Below are 23902 nucleotides of genomic sequence, written 5' to 3'. Positions count from 1 at the left end.
TGTTGTCTATGTTCCCCATCAGTAAAATGGGTACCTGGGTGTTAGTCGACTGGTGTGGGTCACATCCTGGGACACTGACCTAATTTGCCCTAAATGCAGAGCATAACAAGGGAGTTTCTATATAGTAGTATGTCATTGTTGTCAGCTTAGTTTTTTTTTTTAGTTTAATATGTTTATTATGCACCCCATACCCATCCTGTGGGCGGTAGTCAAAAGATTACAGAGGTACATAATTGGTCCAGGGACTGGACTCCAAAGTTTTGATAGCTGAGCAAGTTACAAAGTCAGCTAGGACTGTATACCTTGTACATGTACTTGTAGTAAATAAAGATATTATTATTATTATTATTATTATTATTATTATTATTATTATTATTATTATTATTATTATTATTACTATGAAGGAAGCTTGAGGGTGGAGACAATGTGCGCCTCAGCCTCACATGTGCCGCCCGTGACATTGTTTACCAGCCTCCCAGGTAACATACAAGCATACAATCAGAACATTTAGTATTATTACAGTGTTTTTGCTGATTTTTTTCTGGAAAATAAGTGACCATGGGCCCCAAGAAAGCTTCTAGTGCCAACCCTACAGCAATAAGGGTGAGAATTAGTATGGAGATGAAGAAAAAGATCATTGATAAGTATGAAAGTGGAGTGCGTGTCTCCGAGCTGGCCAGGTTGTATAATAAACCCCAATCAACCATCGCTACTATTGGTGGTACAGCTGCTGCTGCTGCACTGTCAGCTGCTGCTGCACTGTCAGCTGGCCAGGTTGTATAATAAACCCCAATCAACCATCGTTACTATTGGTGGTACAGCTGCTGCTGCTGCACTGTCAGCTGGCCAGGTTGTATAATAAACCCCAATCAACCATCACTACTATTGGTGGTACAGCTGCTGCTGCTGCACTGTCAGCTGGCCAGGTTGTATAATAAACCCCAATCAACCATCACTACTATTGTTGGTACAGCTGCTGCTGCACTGTCAGCTGGCCAGGTTGTATAATAAACCCCAATCAACCATCACTACTATTGTTGGTACAGCTTCTGCTGCACTGTCAGCTGGCCAGGTTGTATAATAAACCCCAGTCAACCATCGTTACTATTGTGGGTACAGCTGCTGCTGCACTGTCAGCTGGCCAGGTTGTATAATAAACCCCAGTCAACCATCGTTACTATTGTGGGTACAGCTGCTGCTGCACTGTCAGCTGCTGCTGCACTGTCAGCTGGCCAGGTTGTATAATAAACCCCAGTCAACCATCGTTACTATTGTGGGTACAGCTGCTGCTGCACTGTCAGCTGCTGCTGCACTGTCAGCTGGCCAGGTTGTATAATAAACCCCAGTCAACCATCGTTACTATTGTGGGTACAGCTGCTGCTGCACTGTCAGCTGCTGCTGCACTGTCAGCTGGCCAGGTTGTATAATAAACCCCAATCAACCATCACTACTATTGTTGGTACAGCTTCTGCTGCACTGTCAGCTGGCCAGGTTGTATAATAAACCCCAATCAACCATCACTACTATTGTTGGTACAGCTTCTGCTGCACTGTCAGCTGGCCAGGTTGTATAATAAACCCCAGTCAACCATCGTTACTATTGTGGGTACAGCTGCTGCTGCACTGTCAGCTGCTGCTGCACTGTCAGCTGGCCAGGTTGTATAATAAACCCCAATCAACCATCACTACTATTGTTGGTACAGCTTCTGCTGCACTGTCAGCTGGCCAGGTTGTATAATAAACCCCAATCAACCATCACTACTATTGTTGGTACAGCTTCTGCTGCACTGTCAGCTGGCCAGGTTGTATAATAAACCCCAGTCAACCATCGTTACTATTGTGGGTACAGCTGCTGCTGCACTGTCAGCTGCTGCTGCACTGTCAGCTGGCCAGGTTGTATAATAAACCCCAATCAACCATCACTACTATTGTGGGTACAGCTGCTGCTGCACTGTCAGCTGGCCAGGTTATATAATAAACCCCAGTCAACCATCACTACTATTGTGGGTACAGCTGCTGCTGCACTGTCAGCTGGCCAGGTTGTATAATAAACCCCAGTCAACCATCGTTACTATTGTGGGTACAGCTGCTGCTGCTGCACTGTCAGCTGCTGCTGCACTGTCAGCTGGCCAGGTTGTATAATAAACCCCAGTCAACCATCGTTACTATTGTGGGTACAGCTGCTGCTGCACTGTCAGCTGCTGCTGCACTGTCAGCTGCTGCTGCACTGTCAGCTGGCCAGGTTGTATAATAAACCCCAATCAACCATCGTTACTATTGTGGGTACAGCTGCTGCTGCACTGTCAGCTGCTGCTGCTGCACTGTCAGCTGCTGCTGCTGCACTGTCAGCTGCTGCTGCTGCACTGTCAGCTGCTGCTGCTGCACTGTCAGCTGCTGCTGCTGCTGCACTGTCAGCTGCTGCTGCTGCTGCACTGTCAGCTGGCCAGGTTGTATAATAAACCCCAATCAACCATCGCTACTATTGGTGGTACAGCTGCTGCTGCACTCTCAGCTGCTGCTGCTGCTGTAGCACTGTCAGCTGCTGCTGCTGTAGCACTGTCAGCTGCTGCTGCTGCAGCACTGTCAGCTGCTGCTGCTGCTGCTGTAGCACTGTCAGCTGCTGCTGCTGCTGCTGTTGTAGTACCGTCTGCTGCTGCTGTAGTACCGTCTGCTGCTGCTGTAGCATCGTCTGCTGCTGCTGTAGCACTGTCAGCTGCTGCTGCTGCTGTACCACCGTCAGCTGCTGCTGCTGCTGTAGCACCGTTGTTGGTGTGGCTTATTGAGAATACCAAGAAACAATTAACCCCAGAGGATTTGCCACCCAGGATAACCCAAAAAAGTCAGTGTCATCGAAGACTGTCTAACTTATTTCCATTGGGGTCCTTAATCTTGTCTCCCAGGATGCAACCCACACCAGTCGACTAACACCCAGGTGAACAGGGAAAAACGCCTGGAACTAGTGCTCATATTGGTGAATTTAGAGCCAGCAAAGGTTGGTTTGAGAGATTTAAGAATCATAGTGACATACACAGTGTGATAAGGCCTGTTCTGGAAGAAAATACCAAACAGGACCTACAGTACTCAGGAGGAAAAGGCACTCCCAGGACACAGTGTCTCATCAGTCATTGCTGCATCTTCAATAAAGGTAAGTGTCATTTATTCTTCATTTAGTAGAGTAGTACATGCACAATATATATTGTGCATGTACTACTCTACTATTGTGCATGTATCCTTCTCTTTGTGTGTATTAAAATTAACATTTCATGTGGTAAAATTTTTTTTTTTCATACTTTTGGGTGTCTTGCACGGATTAGTTTGATTTCCATTATTTCTTATGGGGAAAATTCATTCGCATACCGATCATTTCGCATAACAATCAGCCCTCTTGCACGGATTAAAGTCGCTATGCGGGGGTCCACTGTACAGGTAAATAGTATTTAAATAATTTATTTTTTACTCTGATTTAAATTCTGACATTGTCAGTTTGTCTGATTGTGCCTCGGTTGTAAACTGAGGAAAAAAAAACACTGCTAGGCGATAATAGCTTTTTATAAATTGAATGGTTGAATACTGAAATGTGAAGCATGCAAGGATGCAGTAGTATGTGTTCAACCATGCAGTGGCGTTGCTAGGGTTGGTGTCACCCGGGGCGGCATCTTTGGTATCACCCCCCATGAAATCCAAGGGTGGGGGGGGGGAGTGAACTCCAGTTATGTCAATACTGCATGTCCAGTGACTAATGCTTAGCAATGAGAACATTAAGGGCCATAAACCAAACAGGAGAATACTTCTTGACTTTATTAAGGATGAAATAAATAATCGTACACGTAGTAATATTGAGGAAACATGAACTCAAATACCACTTTGAATACAGGTAACAGATCCTATATATATTCATCTTCAACAATGCAAACAAAAAAAAAAAACCTGAAAAATAAAGAAAAACATTGCAATATCAGAGAAACACTAGTTCCAATTTGACCTTGAGTACAGGTAACATCTCAGTGAACTTGTAAACTCAGTGTACTTGTAACCAGTCTCGGTAATTTTTCTACCCATGACCCTTCCCTTAAGGGAGGTTCCTTGATGTAGGTGAGGGGCTTTTGATCCAACAAATTGGACCTGTCTACTCCTTTGGATCAGACTTGATTGCCTCTCATTTCCCTAGGTGCTGTATGACCCCTACAGGTTTAGTGCTCCCCCCATAAATGTAATAACAATTACATATGGGATACCTTTAACAAATTGTATGACAAATTAAGCACCGAAGACTAGTCGCACTGATCATAGCTCTGCTCTTATAACTACAAATAGGTAATCACATACTCTCAGGCTGTGTTAAAGCTCTGTTTCCAATTCCACTTTTTTTTTTCCTACCATTTCATTCCTTTAGGTAGTAGGTTGGTAGACAGCAACCACCCAGGGAAGTACTACTGTCCTGTCAGATGACTGTGAAACAGAAACCTGTAACTGTTTTGCATGATGGTAGGATTGCTGGTTTCTTTTTCTGTCTCATAAACACGCTAGATAACAGGGACATCTTGCTACTCCTACTTACAATTTGGTCACACTTCACAGACACGCACATGCATATATATATATACATACATCTAGGTTTTTCTCCTTTTTCTAAATAGCTCTTGTTCCTCTTTATTTCTTCTATTGTCCATGGGGAAGTGGAAAAGAATCTTTCCTCCGTAAGCCATGCGTGTCGTATGAGGCGACTAAAATGCCAGGAGCAATGGGCTAGTAACCCCTTCTCCTGTAGACATTTACTAAAAAAGAGAAGAAGAAAAACTTTATAAAACTGGGATGCTTAAATGTGCGTGGATGTAGTGCGGATGACAAGAAACAGATGATTGCTGATGTTATGAATGAAAAGAAGTTGGATGTCCTGGCCCTAAGCGAAACAAAGCTGAAGGGGGTAGGGGAGTTTCGGTGGGGGGAAATAAATGGGATTAAATCTGGAGTATCTGAGAGAGTTAGAGCAAAGTAATGGATAGCAGTAATGTTGAATGATCAGTTATGGAAGGAGAAAAGAGAATATGAATGTGTAAATTCAAGAATTATGTGGATTAAAGTAAAGGTTGGATGCGAGAAGTGGGTCATAATAAGCGTGTATGCACCTGGAGAAGAGAGGAATGCAGAGGAGAGAGAGAGATTTTGGGAGATGTTAAGTGAATGTATAGGAGCCTTTGAACCAAGTGAGAGAGTAATTGTGGTAGGGGACCTGAATGCTAAAGTAGGAGAAACTTTTAAAGAGGGTGTGGTAGGTAAGTTTGGGGTGCCAGGTGTAAATGATAATGGGAGCCCTTTGATTGAACTTTGTATAGAAAGGGGTTTAGTTATAGGTAATACATATTTTAAGAAAAAGAGGATAAATAAGTATACAAGATATGATGTAGGGTGAAATGACAGTAGTTTGTTGGATTATGTTTTGGTAGATAAAAGACTGTTGAGTAGACTTCAGGATGTACATGTTTATAGAGGGGGCACAGATATATCAGATCACTTTCTAGTTGTAGCTACACTGAGAGTAAAAGGTAGATGGGATACAAGGAGAAGAGAAGCATCAGGGAAGAGAGAGGTGAAGGTTTATAAACTAAAAGAGGAGGCAGTTAGGGTAAGATATAAACAGCTATTGGAGGATAGATGGGCTAATGAGAGCATAGGCAATGGGGTTGAAGAGGTATGGGGTAGGTTTAAAAATGTAGTGTTAGAGTGTTCAGGAGAAGTTTGTGGTTACAGGAAAGTGGGTGTGGGAGGGAAGAGGAGCGATTAGTGGAATGATGATGTGAAGAGAGTAGTAAGGGAGAAAAAGTTAGCATATGAGAAGTTTTTACAAAGTAGAAGTGATGCAAGGAGGGAAGAGTATATGGAGAAAAAGAGAGAGGTTAAGAGAGTGGTGAAGCACTGTAAAAAGAGAGCAAATGAGAGAGTGGGTGAGATGTTATCAACAAATTTTGTTGAAAATAAGAAAAAGTTTTGGAGTGAGATTAACAAGTTAAGAAAGCCTAGAGAACAAATGGATTTGTCAGTTAAAAATAGGAGAGGAGAGTTATTAAATGGAGAGTTAGAGGTATTGGGAAGATGGAGGGAATATTTTGAGGAATTGTTAAATGTTGATGAAGATAGGGAAGCTGTGATTTCGTGTATAGGGCAAGGAGGAACAACATCTTGTAGGAGTGAGGAAGAGCCAGTTGTGAGTGTGGGGGAAGTTCGTGAGGCAGTAGGTAAAATGAAAGGGGGTAAGGCAGCCGGGATTGATGGGATAAAGATAGAAATGTTAAAAGCAGGTGGGGATATAGTTTTGGAGTGGTTGGTGCAATTATTTAATAAATGTATGGAAGAGGGTAAGGTACCTAGGGATTGGCAGAGAGCATGCATAGTTCCTTTGTATAAAGGCAAGGGGATAAAAGAGAGTGCAAAAATTATAGGGGGATAAGTCTGTTGAGTATACCTGGCAAAGTGTATGGTAGAGTTATTATTGAAAGAATTAAGAGTAAGACAGAGAATAGGATAGTAGATGAACAAGGAGGCTTTAGGAAAGGTAGGGGGTGTGTGGACCAGGTGTTTACAGTGAAACATATAAGTGAACAGTATTTAGATAAGGCTAAAGAGGTCTTTGTGGCATTTATGGAGAGGGAAATTATTTCCCAGTAAAAGTAGGCCTTAGACAAGGATGTGTGATGTCACCGTGGTTGTTTAATATATTTATAGATGGGGTTGTAAGAGAAGTAAACACAAGGGTCTTGGCAAGAGGCGTGGAGTTAAAAGATAAAGAATCACACATAAAGTGGGAGTTGTCACAGTTGCTCTTTGCTGATGACACTGTGCTCTTGGGAGATTCTGAAGAGAAGTTGCAGAGATTGGTGGATGAATTTGGTAGGGTGTGCAAAAGAAGAAAATTGAAAGTGAATACAGGAAAGAGTAAGGTTATGAGGATAACAAAAAGATTAGGTGATGAAAGATTGGATATCAGATTGGAGGGAGAGAGTATGGAGGAGGTGAATGTATTCAGATATTTGGGAGTGGATGTGTCAGCGGATGGGTCTATGAAAGATGAGGTGAATCATAGAATTGATGAAGATAATAGAACTATGTACAGAAGATAAGGTAATCAGTCCCGCAACCTTGGAGTAGGTGCGAAGAGCACCGTAGTCGTGGAGATTCTGAAGCAGAAGCAAGGCGCCTGATGCTTGTATACTAACGTCAGGGACTGATTACCTTATCTTCTGTACATAGTTCTACTGTCTTCAAGTTATGTCCTGGAATTTGTATTGATAAAGCCACTGGATGGCGAAACGTCTACAATAAAGATACCCAGATGTTGCACATATGTCTTAATTTCGACTAGTCTTGTTGCATACCTTTGCACTTTCTCAAATTTCTTGGTGTTTGACCTGGTGTGGATTCCATACTAGTGCTGCATTCTCCAATATGACCCTGACGTACATGGTGTACAGTGTCTTGAATGACTCCTTACAAAGATATCGAAACGCTATTCTTGTGCTTGCCAGGAGCCTATATGATGTGCGCCTCAGGAGATGTGCTCGGTATGATGCTCAACCCAAGATCCTTTTCCTGGAGGGAGTTTTGCAACCTTTGGCATCCTAGGCTGTACTCTATCTGCTGTCTTCTTTGTTCTTCCCAAAACTCCATCACTTTGCACTTGCTAGAGTTTAACTCCAACCATTTGTCGAACCAGGCTTACAGCGTATCCAGATCTCTTTGGAGACTTACCTGATCCTCGTTCACTTGTATTCTCATTAGCTTCACATCGTCTGCAAACAGGGACATCTCTGAATCTATCCCTTCTGTCATGTCATTCACATGTACTAGAAACAGCACCGGACCTAGGACTCACCCTTGTGGAACCCTACTCGACGCATGAGCTCTGACACCGCGTCACGCACAACGCTCGTTGTTTCCTTTCTGTTGGGTATTCCCTGATCCATTGCAGTACTTTCCCTGTTATTCCTGCCTGCTCCTCTAGCTTTTCAATCAAAATTTTGTGTGGTACTGTATCGAAAGCCTTATTACAGTCCAAGAAGATGCAGTCTACCCATCCCTCTCTCTTCTGTCTTACTTGTGTTACATTATCGTAAAACTACAGTACTACTGGTGTGTGTGTGTGTGTGTGTGTGTGTGTGTGTGTGTGCGTGCACGCGCGCGCGCCTGCATGTGTGTACTCACCTAATTGTGGTTGCAAGAATCGAGTCACAGCTCCTAGCCCCGCCTTTTCACTGATCGCTACTAGGTCACTCTCTCCCTGCTCCATGAGTTTTATTATACCTCATGAAGCTATGTATGATACCTTCCTCCACTACACTTTCCAGACTATTCCACTTCCTGACAACTATGCCTGAAGAAATACTTCCTAACATCCCTGTGACTCATCTGAGTCTTGAGCTTCCAATTGTTACCCCTTGTTGCTGTGTCCCTTCTCTGGAACATCTTGTCTCTATCCACCTTGTCGATTCCTCTCAGTACTTTACATGTTGTTATCGTGTGCCCCGTATCCCTCCTGTCCTCCAGTGTCGTCAGGTTGAGTTCTCTTAACTTCTCCTCGTAGGACATGCCCCTTAGCTCCGGGATTATTGTCTTGTTGCAAACCTTTGCACTTTCTATAGTTTCCTGAAGTGCTTGGCCAGGTGAGAGTTCCAAACCGGAGTTGCGTACTTCATTATGGGCCTGACGTACACGGTGTACAGGGTCCAGAACGACTCCATACTGAGATGTCGCCCATATCCTGCAGCAGTTATTTGGCTGATGTGGGCCTCAGGAGATGTGCTTGGTATTATACAAACTCCAAGAACCTTTTCCTTGAGTGAGATTTATAGTCTTTGGCCTCCTAGACTGTACTCTGTCTGCGGTCTACTTTACCCTTTCCCGATCTTCATGACTTTGCACTTGGTTGGGTTGAACTTCAGGAGCCAGTTGCTGGACCAGGTCTGCAACCTGTTCAGATCCCTCATAGTCCTACTTAGCCCTCCTCCTACTGAATTCTCCTCATTAATTTCACATCGTCTGCAAACATGGACACTATTGATTCTATTCCTGCCGTCATATCGTTCACATATACCAGAAACAGCACCGGTCTTAGAACTGACTCCTGTGGAATTCCGTGCATCACAGGCACCCATTCTAACACCTCATCACGTACCATGGCTCGCTGCTACCTTCTCATCAGGTATTCTCTGATAGATTGCAGCGCCTTCCTGAACACCCGTGACTTAACCTGAATCCTCATTTTTTCTTTTTCTTCTTCTTCTTTTTCTTCTTCCTCTTCCCCTTTCCTCTCTCCTTTTCTCCTCTGGGTTGTCTTTCTCTCTCCTGTCTCGTGTTTCTGTTCCTTCTTCATTTATTTTATTTCACCACTTCCCCTTTCACGCACCTCTGTGCGCTTGCTCTCCCTCTGTGGGTATCTAGCTCTCTTGCAGTGCTCCCCTTCCTTTGTATTTGATTGGCTCGTCTTCCTTATTTCCCACTTCTACCCCTACCACTACTACTACCTCTTCTTCTTCTACTATAACTACTGATGAAATTGAGACACATGTGTGGCGTCTGGTTATCTTTGTTGTGGATGTTTCACCATCCAGTGGCTGGCTGGATGGCGAAACGTCTACGATGGGGATGCCCGGGTGTTGTGCATGTGTCTTAATTTCATCCTGTCGGTATTATATACAATTCTTGTGCTGCTGCTGCTGCTGCTGCTGCTGCTGCTGCTGCTGCTGCTGCTGCTGCTGCTGCTGCTGCTGCTGCTGCTGCTGCTGCTGCTGCTGCTGCTGCTGCTGCTGCTGCTGCTGCTGCTGCTGCTGCTGCTGCTGCTGCTGCTGCTGCTGCTGCTGCTGCTGCTGCTGCTGCTGCTGCTGCTGCTGCTGCTGCTGCTGCTGCTGCTGCTGCTGCTGCTGCTGCTGCTGCTGCTGCTGCTGCTGCTGCTGCTGCTGCTGCTGCTGCTGCTGCTGCTGCTGCTGCTGCTGCTGCTGCTGCTGCTGCTGCTGCTGCTGCTGCTGCTGCTGCTGCTGCTGCTGCTGCTGCTGCTGCTGCTGCTGCTGCTGCTGCTGCTGCTGCTGCTGCTGCTGCTGCTGCTGCTGCTGCTGCTGCTGCTGCTGCTGCTGCTGCTGCTGCTGCTGCTGCTGCTGCTTTTGCTGCTGCTGCTGCTGCTTTTGCTGCTGCTGCTGCTTTTGCTGCTGTTGCTGCTGTTGCTGCTTTTGCTGCTGCTGCTGCTGCTACTACTACTACTACTACTACTACTACTACTACTACTACTACTACTACTACTACTACTACTACTACTACTACTACCACCACCACCACCTCCACCTCTTCCTGCCTATATATAGCCGTCCTGCTCCACCTCTGTTAGTGTGACTTTGTCAATGGTCCAAGTCGGACCGAAACGTCGTCATAAGCTTCTCTCTTTTATGTGCGGGTTATTTGTGTAGCGCCTTCCTTGTTATACCTTCCTAGTCCTCCATCTTTTGCACAAGTCTCTTGTGTGGAACTGTGTCAAAAGCCTTCTTACAGTCCAAGAAAATGCAATATACCCACCCCTCTCTCATGTCTTATTGCTGTCGCCTTGTCATATTATTGAATTTATAACAATGACCTGTCTTTGTAATACTCACTTGTGCTTTATAGTAGTCAGTTTACATTAATGTTTTTCACTGATTTCATCATTGCTTAGTTAATCTTAAGTTAATTTTAAGCCAGCCCGTAATGCTATGCATAGTATAAGTGGCTTTGGCATGCTGCTCTTATCTGTATTTTTTTTTTTTTTGTACCTCTGTAAGTGTGCTCAAATTATAAATAAATAAATAAAAATAAATTATTATTATTATTATTATAATAATCAAGGGGGAAGCGCTAAACCCGGAGGATTATACAGCGCCTGGGGGGGGATATGTGGAAGGCATTCAGGCTTAATTCGGGGAACTGGAGCACAGATCCAATTCCCTAAATCAAGAGCCCCTCACCAACATCAAGGAACCTTCCTTGAGGGGTGTCGCCTTGTCATAGAACTCTAGTAGGTTTGAGACACAGGATTTCCCGTCTCTAAGTCCATGCTGGTTGTCATTTATAAGCTCATTCCTTTCTAGGTACTCCACCACTCTTCAGATAATCTTCTCCACGACTTAGCATAATGGTCTGTAGTTTAATGCTACGTTTGTCCCTTTTTTTTAAAAACTGGTACTACATTTGTTGTCTTCCATTCCTCAGGTAGTCGCCCTGTCTTAATATATGTCCTGAAGACTGTTGTTATTGGTCCACAGAGAGCCTCTGCTCCCTCTCGGGACCCATGGAGAGATGTCAGGCCCCATCGCCTTTGAGATATCTGGTTCGCATAGCAGCCTTTTCACCACCTCCTCGGTTGTATGTATTGTGTCCAGCACTTGTTAGTGTATCTCACCTCTCCGTCTTTCTAGTCCTTTCTGTCTCCTCTGTGAATACTTCTTTCAATCTCATGTTGAGCTCCTCACAAACTTCAAGGCTGTTTCTTGTAAACTCCCCTCCTTCCTTCCTTAGCCTGATTGTCTTTGTTTTTTTTCCCTGATGTCACTGTACAACAGCTTCGGGTCAGACTTGGCTTTTTCGTATTGTAGTTGGACCTCCCTCCTTACCTGTGTATATTCATTTCTTGCTCTTCGACTACTCTCCTTGTTCTCCTGGGTTCCTTGCTTTCTATACTACTACCATTCTCCAGGTAAGTGTCTCATTTATCAGTAGTGGCAGCGGTTAGCTACTGTAGAGTTGCATAACAGGCACCATATTTTCCGGTATATAAGGCCCGCTTTGTCCTCTACCCCCCTCCCCCCACAAAAAGTCTTGGAAAATCACCCTACGCAGGGTCAAGGGTAGGCTTTGAGTTACTCTTTAGCAGTTGTTTACTAACGTTACGTCACAGCTGCTAGAAAACATCGTCTTGTATGTCTCATTTGATTATCCATCTTATATACCAGAAAGTACGGTATCTAAATCCCTGTGTTCTGAGTGGTATGACTCTCTCCAGGCTCAAAAACTCTTCTTCACTAGATGCAGCCTCGACTTGGGTCAGCAGCCTGAGGTGACTGACCACCACCCCTGGCCTGCATACAGTGGCCAAAGGGTAAAGTTTAGTCGAAACTGCTTGTAGACAAGTCGACTTACACCTGCTGCTCAGTCACCTAGTAGTAAATAGGTACCTGGGCTATCCTGGTTCTCATACTAAGGATGGACTCATTATGTACATAAATCGTGCTATTTTAATTTGTTGAGTTACACTAGGTTAAATATACCTTTTTTTTTTATTTATTTATTTCTCTCCTTCAGAAGGCGCTGGTAACGTTTAGCAACACACATGATCTCTCTCCCCCCCTCCCCGTGCTGCCTGTATACGGGATATTAAACGATCTACTTTGCCTATAACGTGTTGAGAGACTGTCTACATTGTCTCCTCCAGCTTTCTCAAGAATTATTACTTAGTCGTACTACTAATACGATGCTCTGAAATTAGAGGCAGACACAATTGTCTTGCCCATAGGTGGAGGCCGTTGGATTTGGGTTAGGTTGAATCTAGGTAATGTTGGTTGTATAAGGGTTTGATTGTTAGGTTAGTTAACTCGGAGTTAGGTTAGGTTAGGTTAGGTTAGGCTAGGCTAGGCTAGGCTAGGCTAGGTTAGGCTGCGTTAAAAATAAGAAGGGTTGTATTTAGTTTCTTTGATTATACAGTTGTGTTTCCTCGCTACCGTGACAATATCGCTGGTGGCGGTACCTCAACACTCGGTTTAGAAAGACACGTGAGGAAATACTAGAACATATTTCTCAGAAAAAGTTTCTGCCCTGTGGCGTTGATCATGTCTAACATACAGAGGTTAAAAAGGCACACACCCGATTCTCCGCCTATATGTACTGTCTTTATAACCTCTGTATGTTAGAAGTGCTCAAGATCCCAGGACCGAAAATTTTCTGGTATATCCTAGTGTTAGCCCACGAGTCTTTCTAAATTAGTTTGTCGGTTATTACTACTTTGATGTCGTAACTTTAATAAAATGTTCCTGGCTCCTAAAGGCTGCTCACACTGCTGTCCAGGGGTTATAAAATTACTTTGAAAACACAGCGAACCTTGGGCCAGCTTGTATTCATACAAATTAAGCATGAGTGTAAATAATTAACATTGTATAAGGACAAAAACTCACCTATACAAAAATATATATAATAATAATAATAACTTACAATCTACTCCAAAAATCCACCACACTCCAGTTCACATAAACTCACTAGCACACTGCTACCAATGAGTTAAAATAAATGAACATTTATGAACAGGGAGGCTCCATGACCCCCCCCCCCCATTTCTGCAGGCTACTTAATCTAAAGTGGAAACGTTAATAAAGTCTCCAAAACACAGGCCCCTGCATACCTATAGGGCTTCACAAATAAACATGAGAACACTTAAACACAAACACCTATAATGTACTCTAAGAAACTTAACAAAATTATCTACTCAAACTACCGCCCAAACATGATGACTTCACCCCGTGACCACCCGTCTGGTACTGAACTAAACACCTCTCATCTGCTCCTGTCCTGGCCACTGCCTGACTGACAGGATAAATCACGTTCGCTTACAGGGAATAATACATGTCCACTTTCCTTATACTACACGGAAAATAGCATTATATATGGATCGTTATTTTATATAAATATTTTTATACAGTACTCTGTAACATCGGTATCTGGTACCAAGGTTTATACCACCTCTACATTCACCGTGGTTCTAGCAGCAGGCTCTTGTAATAGTATTTTAAATCAACATTAGAATTCCTCCTCATCCTTAAAAATTTAAATGTCTCCATAAAGCAACATTAAACACACTTTTCTTCATCTCATTTTTATTTTTCAGGAGTGTTTCTACGGTGGCTGTGAGGAAAGTGAAGGGGAAGGGGATTGTAAAATCTAATTATGCCAACTCCAATACAGCTATTAGGGACGAATGCGTAAGTGAGGTGAGGTTATGTTAGGCAGGGTATTTCCTCCTTGCCTTGACCGTAGAGTGGGGTGGTACTCTTATAGGTACCATGATACAGTGGACCCCCGCATAGCGACTTTAATCCGTGCAAGAGGGCTCATTGTTATGCGAAATGATCGGTATGCGAATGAATTTTCCCCATAAGAAATAATGGAAATCAAATTAATCCGTGCAAGACACCCAAAAGTATGAAAAAAAAAAAATTTTACCACATGAAATGTTAATTTTAATACACACAAACTGAAAAAGGCATGCACAATTACATGACACTTACTTTTATTGAAGATCTGGTGATGATTGATGGGATGGGAGGAGGGGAGAGAGAGTGTTAGTGTTTAGAAAGGGAATCCCCTTTCATTAAGACTTGAGGTGTCGAGTCCTTTTCTGGGGTTACTTCCCTTCTTCTTTTAATGCCACTAGGACCAGCTTCAGAGTCACTGGACTTCTTTCGTTTATGACTTCCCTAAAGTGTTTCACAACATTGTCAGTGTAATAATCACCAGCACGGCTTGCAATAGCTGTGTGAGGGTGATTTTCATCCATGAAGGTTTGCACTTCAAGCCACTTTGCACAGATTTCCTTAATCTTTGTAGTAGGCAATTTCTTCAATTTCTCTCTCCCCTCCTTCGAACCAGTTTCCTCAGGTGTGGCCTCTTGCTGTTGAAGTTGATCTATCAGCTCATCAGTGGTTAGTTCTTCATTGTCCTCCTCCACCAACTCTTCCACATCATCCCCACTAACCTCCAACCCCAAGGACTTTCCCAATGCCACAATGGATTCCTCAACTGGCATAATCCTTTCAGGGTTAGCCTCAAACCCTTCAAAATCCCTTTTGTCTACACATTCTGGCCACAGTTTCTTCCAAGCAGAGTTCAAGGTCTTCTTAGTCACTCCCTCCCAAGCCTTACCTATAAGGTTTACACAATTGAGGATATTAAAGTGCTCTCTCCAAAACTCTCTTAGAGTCAGTTGAGTTTCTGAGGTCACTACAAAGCACCATTCAAACAGAGCTTTTGTGTACAGTTTTTTGAAGTTTGCAATAACCTGCTGGTCCATGGGCTGCAGGAGAGGAATGGTATTAGGAGGCAAAAACTTCACCTTAATGAATTTCATGTCCCCAAAAAGTCGCTCTGCCACGTCTGTAGGATGACCAGGGGCATTGTCTAACACCAGGAGGCACTTAAGTTCTAATTTCTTTTCAGTTAGGTAATCTTTCACATTGGGGGCAAATGCATGGTGTAACCAGTCATAGAAAAAGTCCCTAGTGACCCATGCCTTACTGTTTGCCCTCCACAGCACACACAAATTCTCCTTGAGGACATTCTTTTGCCTGAACGGTCTGGGAGTTTCAGAGTGATACACCAATAAAGGCTTCACTTTGCAATCACCACTAGCATTGGAACACATCAACAAAGTAAGCCTGTCTTTCATAGGCTTATGTCCTGGGAGTGCCTTTTCCTCCTGAGTAATGTAGGTCCTGCTTGGCATTTTCTTCCAAAACAGGCCTGTTTCATCACAATTAAACACTTGTTCAGGTTTCAGTCCTTCACTGTCTATGTACTCCTTGAATTCCTGCACATATTTTTCAGCTGCTTTGTGGTCCGATCTGGCAGCCTCACCATGCCTTATCACACTATGTATGCCACTACGCTTCTTAAATCTCTCAAACCAACCTTTGCTGGCCTTAAATTCACTCACATCATCACTAGATGCAGGCATTTTTCTAATTAAATCCTCATGCAACTTCCTAGCCTTTTCGCTTATGATCGCTTGAGAGACGCTATCTCCTGCTAGCTGTTTTTCATTTATCCACACCAATAAGAGTCTCTCAACATCTTCCATCACTTGCGATCTCTGTTTCGAAAACACGGTTAAACCTTTGGCAAGAACAGCTTCCTTGATTGCCTTTCTGTTGCCCACAATAGTAGCGATGGTTGATTTGGGTTTCTTGTACAACCTGGCCAGGTCGGCGACACGCACTCCACTTTCATACTTATCAATGATCTCTTTCTTCATCTCTATAGTAATTCTCACCCTTATTGCTGTAGGGTTGGCACTAGAAGCTTTCTTGGGGCCCATGGTCACTTATTTTCCAGATAAAATCACCAAAAACACTGTAATAATACGAAATGTTCCGATTGTATGCTTGGATGTTACTGCGGAGGCTGGCTGGTAAACAATGCCACCGGCGGCACATGTGAGGCTGGCTAAGGGCGCACATTGGACGCGTCTCGGACAAACAGCGGTGAGCGGGTTTTTGAGCAGTATGTGAGGCAAAATTTTTGCGATAAAAGAGAGCGGTATGCGGATTGAACGTTATGTGATGCCGACAGTATGCGGGGGTCCACTGTATAACCCACGACCTCTGTTCTACATACTGCATCTATCCCGTAAAGATAGATATAGTAACTCACGAAATCGTAATGACACGATTGCAAACAAACCATACCACGGGCGGAATTGAACCCGCGGTCAGAGTCTCAAAACTCCAGACCATCCCCTCAATGCCGTTGACGGCATTGAGGGGACTTGAGCTAGAGTTCGTAACGGCCACGCTACCTGGAGATTCGTCTGTAAAAACTTGCATTTGTGGTCACAGTGGTGCCTATGCTAACCTCCCTATGGTGTAGAAATATACCTAGTTGGACGAATCTTATTGTGGCTAGCTGGTCCATTGGCTAACGAGACGGTCTGGAGTTTTGAGACTCTCTGACCGCAGGTTCTATCCCGCCCGTGGTATGGTTTGATATAATAATCAAGTAATCTTGCTGTATGGATAAGACTTGTCTATTTTAATAACGTAATCCTAATTATGGCTTACAGGTCCTGCCATGGACACCCATGTACCTCATTAAACACCCGAATACTCTCATGCGCTCATGTGTACTCCCTTGTACGGTCAAGTACTTCCCTATACCTCACTGCCAACTCGTGTTCTCTCATGTACGCTTATGTACTCTATATGGCCATGTACATCAATGGTAAAATATACCGACAAGTATGTGAACACACGCTATGCAATTTATAACATTTACTGAGAAGACATTTCGTCAACCAGGGACTTGATCAATCCAGGGATTGATAGTTACTGCAGGACGAAACATCTTCATAAATTCCATAAGCATCATAACGTGTCTTATTCACATACATGTACTTTCATGTAATCTCGTGTATCTTAGCGCACATCCAAGTATTACGACAAATCCTCTTGTACTCTGAATTAAGCGTGCGCACACGTGGTTCCCTGCAGGAAAACCCTCGTCATTTGATTAAAAATAATGGCTACGACACTTCTCCCACTGAAGCAGTTTATCCAGTTTTACGGCGCCTATCTCAAGTTATCGCACGTTTGTGTAATTACTAATTAGCAAGAAGAGCAGATAACGAGCGTTGAATAGCGAACAGGTAATGAGCTGTTAGTTCCATCATGTGCCACTAGCAGCTTGCATTATGACTCTGGTGTAATCTGTTCGAAGGACAATTGCCACTAATATCAGACAGGAGAATCGCGTTTCCAATCTTATTTCTTTTATTCCTTTTTAATAATCGGAAGATTGCTTCAAGCAGGTGCGTTTGAGAAGGGAACAGGATTTAACTGTATTTCCTGAAATGCTAAAAGCTTGTGGTATAATCACTGTGACATGTTAAGATATATTATTAATAAAAATAAGATATCAGATATATTAAAGAAATTTCCTAAATTTACTTGTAACAGATAAGTGAACTGTGCATATAAATCTAGATGTTCTCTTGTAAACCCTTTTGGGGCCTAGTTCCTAGGCATTTTGTGTATCCATATGCTCTTGCGCTCCCCTCCACAGGATGGATATGGGGTGCACAATAAACTAGCTACTTCAGTGGCAAAACCTAATCTAAACCCGTGTGGGTCATTCGGCGCAAGGAGTGGCGGAGGTGTCACCTTCCCTCTTCCGATCGCTGGCTGGTTTCTTTCCATTCAGGATACGCGTCGAAATGTTTCCACCTGCCAGGAATCGAACTCAAGCCCTCTGTGCGTGAAGCGAGAGCTTTAGCTACCAGGCCACCGGGCCACCATAGTGCTTAAATATGCACATAGGTACAATGAAAACTACATGGAAGATGCAGTATAACAATGAAATAATCTTTTGCTCTTCCCTACCTAGCCTAATGCAAATTTAAGCATAAATGCCTACCTGCCATTTTTGATGCTGCAACCAAGAGCTCCAATGAAAAGTGTTTCTTGTGACTGTGTCAGTAGATACTTTACTTATTGACCTTTAGTTTAGTTGGGCTGGAGTAAGTTAGGTAAGAGAAAATAATTGGGAAAATTAATTATATTAACTGTTGTGTCATAATACAATAGCTTACAAAAGTTAGTAAAAATTTTTCTGATTATGATCAAGACTCTCAGACCTCTTTGTATACAGAATACCTCATTACAGCAGCATTGGCAGGGTGATTATTAACCCTTTGAGGGTTTTTGTCGTACTAGTACGTCTTACGCGTAGGGGTTTTTGACGTACTAGTACTCATAAATTCTAGCGACCTCAAATCTAGTGGGAGAAAGCTGGTAGGCCTTCATATGAAAGAATGGGTCTATGTGGTCAGTGTGCACAGTCTAAAAAAAATCCTGCAGCACACGGTGCATAATGAGAAAAAAAAAACTTTTTCCATTTTTTTTTAATAAATCAGCGACTTTGCAGTGTATTTTCGTATAGTATTTATTGTTGTATTCTAGTTTTCTTGGTCTCATTTTATAGAATGGAAGACATATTACTGAAATTGAGATGATTTTGACTGGTTTTACAAAGAAAAGTGCCTTGAAATTGAGCTCAAAGTAGCAGAAATGTTCGATTTTTACCAAACTTCAAAAGTAAACAAATCATGCCAAGCGTGCAATACACGTCAACTGGTGAGTCTAATATTCTTTCACAAGTGCACCAATAATATTTATACCATTTTTTACACTAATGCAGTAGTCTGCATAACAGTAAATCTTATATTTTTTGTGAGAATAAAAATTCAAAGTGAAAAGCAAAAGAATATAAGAGGGGCCTTGAGACGTGACTAATGACTAGAGGAAATGTCATTTTAGTGCCAGGAATGTCTTTCTTGTTTATTCTGGACCCTATTCCGAAATTGGCATCTTTTGAAATTTGTGTGAAATTGGCAAAATTGCTAAATTCTGACCACTGTACTGGATAGTTGAATTTATAAATGGGTGGTTTCTTGCACCCATTCGATAGAAAAAATGGAGTTCTAGCGAAATATTCATGTTTTTTGTCGACTAGTACAGTGAAATTGGCCGAAAATGGGGCTCAAAGTGGGCAAAATCGCCGATCCGTAAACATCGGCGAGACCGCTAACTTTGCGAGAGCATAATTCCGTAAGTTTTCTATCAAATTTCAAACTTTTGGTGTCGTTATGATCGGGAAAAGATTCTCTATCTTTTCATAAGAGAAAATAATTTTTTTTTTTTTTTTAAATTTGGCCGACCCTGAGAACGAGTTTCGGAGAGGGCCTGTCGACCCTCAAAGGGTTAACTAGCAGGGTGTGTATACACACACACAGCAGTTACCCATGACTGTTCATTTATTAGTAATTGCTTATTAACATATGAACTGTGTCATCTCCCCCCCCCTTCCCCCCACCAAAAAAAAAAAAATCCTGTGTGTGTGAGTGGAAAGCTTTAAAAAAAAATCTTATAGAATGAAAAAGTGCATTTTTATGAACTGAATAAGACTTAAAATTTGTGGAATCTGATAATAACTTAAAATTTTATGGTGTGTTGAAGTTAGCGAAAAAATTATCACTTGTTGGTAACAGCGGCATAAATGCACCAGCAATATTTCTATTTTGCAATTTATTGATGCCAAATTATGATTGAGTTTCAGTTTTTAAGTTATTATTAATGTTTAACACTATGTACGCTAGTACAGTGGAACCTCTGCTTATGAATTTAATCTGTTCCGTGACCTTGTTCGTATCCCGATTTGTTCATATGCTGAGTCAATTTTTCTCATTTTAATTAATTGAAATGGCATTAATCCATTCCAGCAGAATTCCTGCTCTCAAGAGGCATGACAAAATACTTCAATATGACACTAATATCAACTCTATGACTTATTTATCTATCACAGTTCATCTAATTTCACCATCACTCAAGGAATGCACAACAGGTGCATCATTGTCAATGTTCAGCATTTCTTTGATGTCAGCTTCCTGTAATTCCATTAGCACACGGTCAAGATGAGTAAATAGAATTGTCAACACTTATTGCATGGGTGTGTTTATTATGTTAGTGGGTTGGATTTGTGAAGGACCTGCCTAGTATGGGCCAACAAGCCTACTGCAGTGTTCCTCCTTTATGTTATTATGTACCCACAACACCAATCATACCCAGCCCCTCCCACTCATATATTTGTCCAGTCTCTTTTTAAAGCTACCCAAGGTCCTATCGAAGCTAAAACCTTGGGTAGTTTCAAATTTAGGTTGGATAAATACATGAGGGAGTGAGGCTGGATTTGAGTGGGACTTGCACGTGAGTAAATAGAATTATTAAGGTTTATTGTTTGGGTAGCGTTTATTCTTATTGAAGAAACGTTTTGCCACACAGTGGCTTCATCAGTCCAGTACAAAGCAGAAAGATGTAAGGAAAGGAGTTTGAGGTAATCAGTCCCTCAGCCTGGAGTCGATGTGTTCAGTCCATCAATCTTGTAGAAAGTGCAGCATAGGGTCGTAGAAGTGGCTTATACAGTGGACCCTCGGTTATTGGCCGTAATCTGTTCCAGAAAGTCAGCCTAAGACCAAAATGGAAAACTGAAATAATATTTCCCATAAGAATTAATGGAAATTCAGTTAATGAAAATAAGAAAAAATTTTGGAGTGAGTTAAACAAGTTAAGAAAGCCTAGGGAATGAATGGATTTGTCAGTTAAAAACAGAGTAGGGGAGTTAGTAGATGGGGAGATGGAGGTATTGGGTAGATGGCGAGAATATTTTGAGGAACTTTTAAATGTCGACGAAGAAAGGGAGGCGGTAATTTCATGCACTGGCCAGGGAGGTATACCATCTTTTAGGAGTGAAGAAGAGCAGAATGTGAATGTGGGGGAGGTCCGTGAGGCATTACGTAGAATGAAAGGGGGTAAAGCAGCTGGAACTGATGGGATCATGACAGAAATGTTAAAAGCAGGGGGGGATATAGTGTTGGAGTGGTTGGTACTTTTGTTTAATAAATGTATAAAAGAGGGGAAGGTACCTAGGAATTGGCGGAAAGAGTGTATAGTCCCTTTATATAAAGGGAAGGGGGACAAAAGAGATTGTAAAAATTAATGAGGTATAAGTTTACTGAGTATACCACGAAAAGTGTATGGTAGGGTTATTATTGAAAGAATTAGAGGTAAGACGGAATGTAGAAGTGCGGATGAGCAAGGAGATTTTAGAGTGGGTAGGAGATGTATAGATGAAGCATGTATGTGACTCACGTAATCGTAATGACACGATTGCAAACAAACCATACCCCGGCCGGGATTGAACCCGCGGTCAGAGAGTCTCAAAACTCCAGCCCGTCGCTGGTCTAGTGGCTAACGCGACGGGCTGGAGTTTTGAGACTCTCTGACCGCGGGTTCAATCCCGGCCGGGGTATGGTTTGGTAAGCATGTATGTGAACAGTATTTAGATAAAGGTAGGGAAGTTTTTATTGCATTTATGGATTTAGAAAAGGCATATGATAGTGGATAGCGGAGCAATGTGGCAAATGTTGCAAGTACATGGAATAGGTGGTAAGTTACTAAATGCTGTAAAGAGTTTTTATGAGGATAGTGAGGCAGAGGTTAGGGTGTGTAGAAAAGAGGGAGACTACTTCCCGGTAAAGGTAGGTCTTAGACTGGAATGTGTAATGTCACCATGGTTATTTAATGTATTTATAGATGGGGCTGTAAAAGAAGTAAATGCTAGGGTGTTCGGGAGAGGGGTGGGATTAAATTAACAGGAATCAAATACAAAATGGGAATTGGCACAGTTACTTTTTGCTGATGTTACTGTGCTTATGGGAAATTCTAAAGAAAAATTGCAAAGGTTAATGGGTGAGTTTGGGAGTGTGTGTAAAGGTAGAAAGTTGAAAATGAGCGTAGAAAAGAGTAAGGTGATGAGAGTATCAAATCATTTAGATAAAGAAAAATTGGATATCAAATTCGGGAGGAGGAGTATGGAAGAAGTGAATGTTTTCAGATATTTGGGAGTTGACGTGTCAGCAGATGGATTTACAGTGGACCCCCGCATACCGATTTTAATCCGTGCAAGAGGGGTAATTGTTATGCGAAATAATCGGTATGTGAATGAATTTTCCCCATAAGAAATAATGGAAATAAAATTAATCCGTGCAAGACACCCAAAAGTATGAAAAAAAAAATTTTTTACCACATGAAATGTTAATTTTAATACACACAAACTGAAAAAGGCATGCACACTTACATGACACTTACTTTTATTGAAGATCTGGTGATGATTGATGGGATGGGAGGAGGGGAGAGAGAGAGTTAGTGTTTAGAAGGGGAATCCCCTTCCATTAAGACTTGAGGTGTTGAGTCCTTTTCTGGGGTTACTTCCCTTCTTCTTTTAATGCCACTAGGACCCCAGCTTCAGAGTCACTGCACTTCTTTCGCACAACATATCTGTCCATAGTGGCCTGTACCTCTCGTTCCTTTATGACTTCCCTAAAGTGTTTCACAACATTGTCAGTGTACAGGTTGCCAACACGGCTTGCAATAGCTGTGTGAGGGTGATTTTCATCAAAAAAGGTTTGCACTTCAAGCCACTTTGCACACATTTCCTTAATCTTTGTAGTAGGCAACTTCTTCAGTTTCTCTCTCCCCTCCTCTGAACCAGTTTCCTCAGGTCTGGCCTCTTGCTGTTGAAGTTGATCTATCAGCTCATCAGTGGTTAGTTCTTCATTGTCCTCCTCCACCAACTCTTCCACATCCTCCCCACTAACCTCCAACCCAAAGGACTTTCCCAATGCCACAATGGATTCCTCAACTGGCATAATCCTCTCAGGGTTAGCCTCAAACCCTTCAAAATCCCTTTTGTCTACACATTCTGGCCACAGTTTCTTCCAAGCAGAGTTCAAGGTCTTCTTAGTCACTCTCTCCCAAGCCTTACCTATAAGGTTTACACAATTGAGGATATTAAAGTGCTCTCTCCAAAACTCTCTTAGAGTCAGTTGAGTTTCTGAGGTCACTACAAAGCACCTTTCAAACAGAGCTTTTGTGTACAGTTTTTTGAAGTTTGCAATAACCTGCTGGTCCATGGGCTGCAGGAGAGGAGTGGTATTAGGAGGCAAAAACTTCACCTTAATGAAGCTCATGTCCCCATAAAGTCGCTCTGCCACGTCTGTAGGATGACCAGGGGCATTGTCTAACACCAGGAGGCACTTAAGTTCTAATTTCTTTTCAGTTAGGTAATCTTTCACATTGGGGGCAAATGCATGGTGTAACCAGTTATAGAAAAAGTCCCTAGTGACCCATGCCTTACTGTTTGCCCTCCACAGCACACACAAATTATCCTTGAGGACATTCTTTTGCCTGAACGATGTGGGAGTTTCAGAGTGATACACTAATAAAGGCTTAACTTTGCAATCACCACTAGCATTGGAACACATCAACAAAGTAAGCCTGTCTTTCATAGGCTTATGTCCTGGGAGTGCCTTTTCCTCCTGAGTAATGTAGGTCCTGCTTGGCATTTTCTTCCAAAACAGGCCTGTTTCATCACAATTAAACACTTGTTCAGGTTTCAGTCCTTCACTGTCTATGTACTCCTTGAATTCATGCACATATTTTTCAGCCGCTTTGTGGTCCGAACTGGCAGCCTCACCATGCCTTATCACACTATGTATGCCACTACGCTTCTTAAATCTC

General features: G+C 42.6%; 1 protein-coding gene across 4 annotated transcripts in view; it reads left to right on the top strand.

Moving 5' to 3' along the window:
* Window positions 1–455: 455 nt before the first annotated feature.
* Window positions 456–23902, top strand: part of LOC128688249 (papilin-like) — a 49283-nt gene continuing 25836 nt past the window's right edge. Inside the window, exon 1 of one of the 4 annotated variants that reach the window (XM_070081023.1) lies at window positions 456–603. The gene's annotated coding sequence lies outside the window, so the exon portion shown is untranslated. Of the gene's footprint in view, window positions 604–2458; window positions 3145–16142; window positions 16256–23902 lie in introns of those variants that run through there. The other 3 variants (XM_070081025.1, XM_070081022.1, XM_070081024.1) reach the window with 3 other exon arrangements.

The sequence above is a fragment of the Cherax quadricarinatus genome, unplaced genomic scaffold (genome assembly GCF_038502225.1).
Source record: "Cherax quadricarinatus isolate ZL_2023a unplaced genomic scaffold, ASM3850222v1 Contig1478, whole genome shotgun sequence".
Lineage (NCBI taxonomy): Eukaryota > Metazoa > Arthropoda > Malacostraca > Decapoda > Parastacidae > Cherax > Cherax quadricarinatus.
The sequence above is the reverse complement of the archived record's forward strand: the minus strand, read 5'-3'. Positions and strand labels throughout refer to the sequence as shown.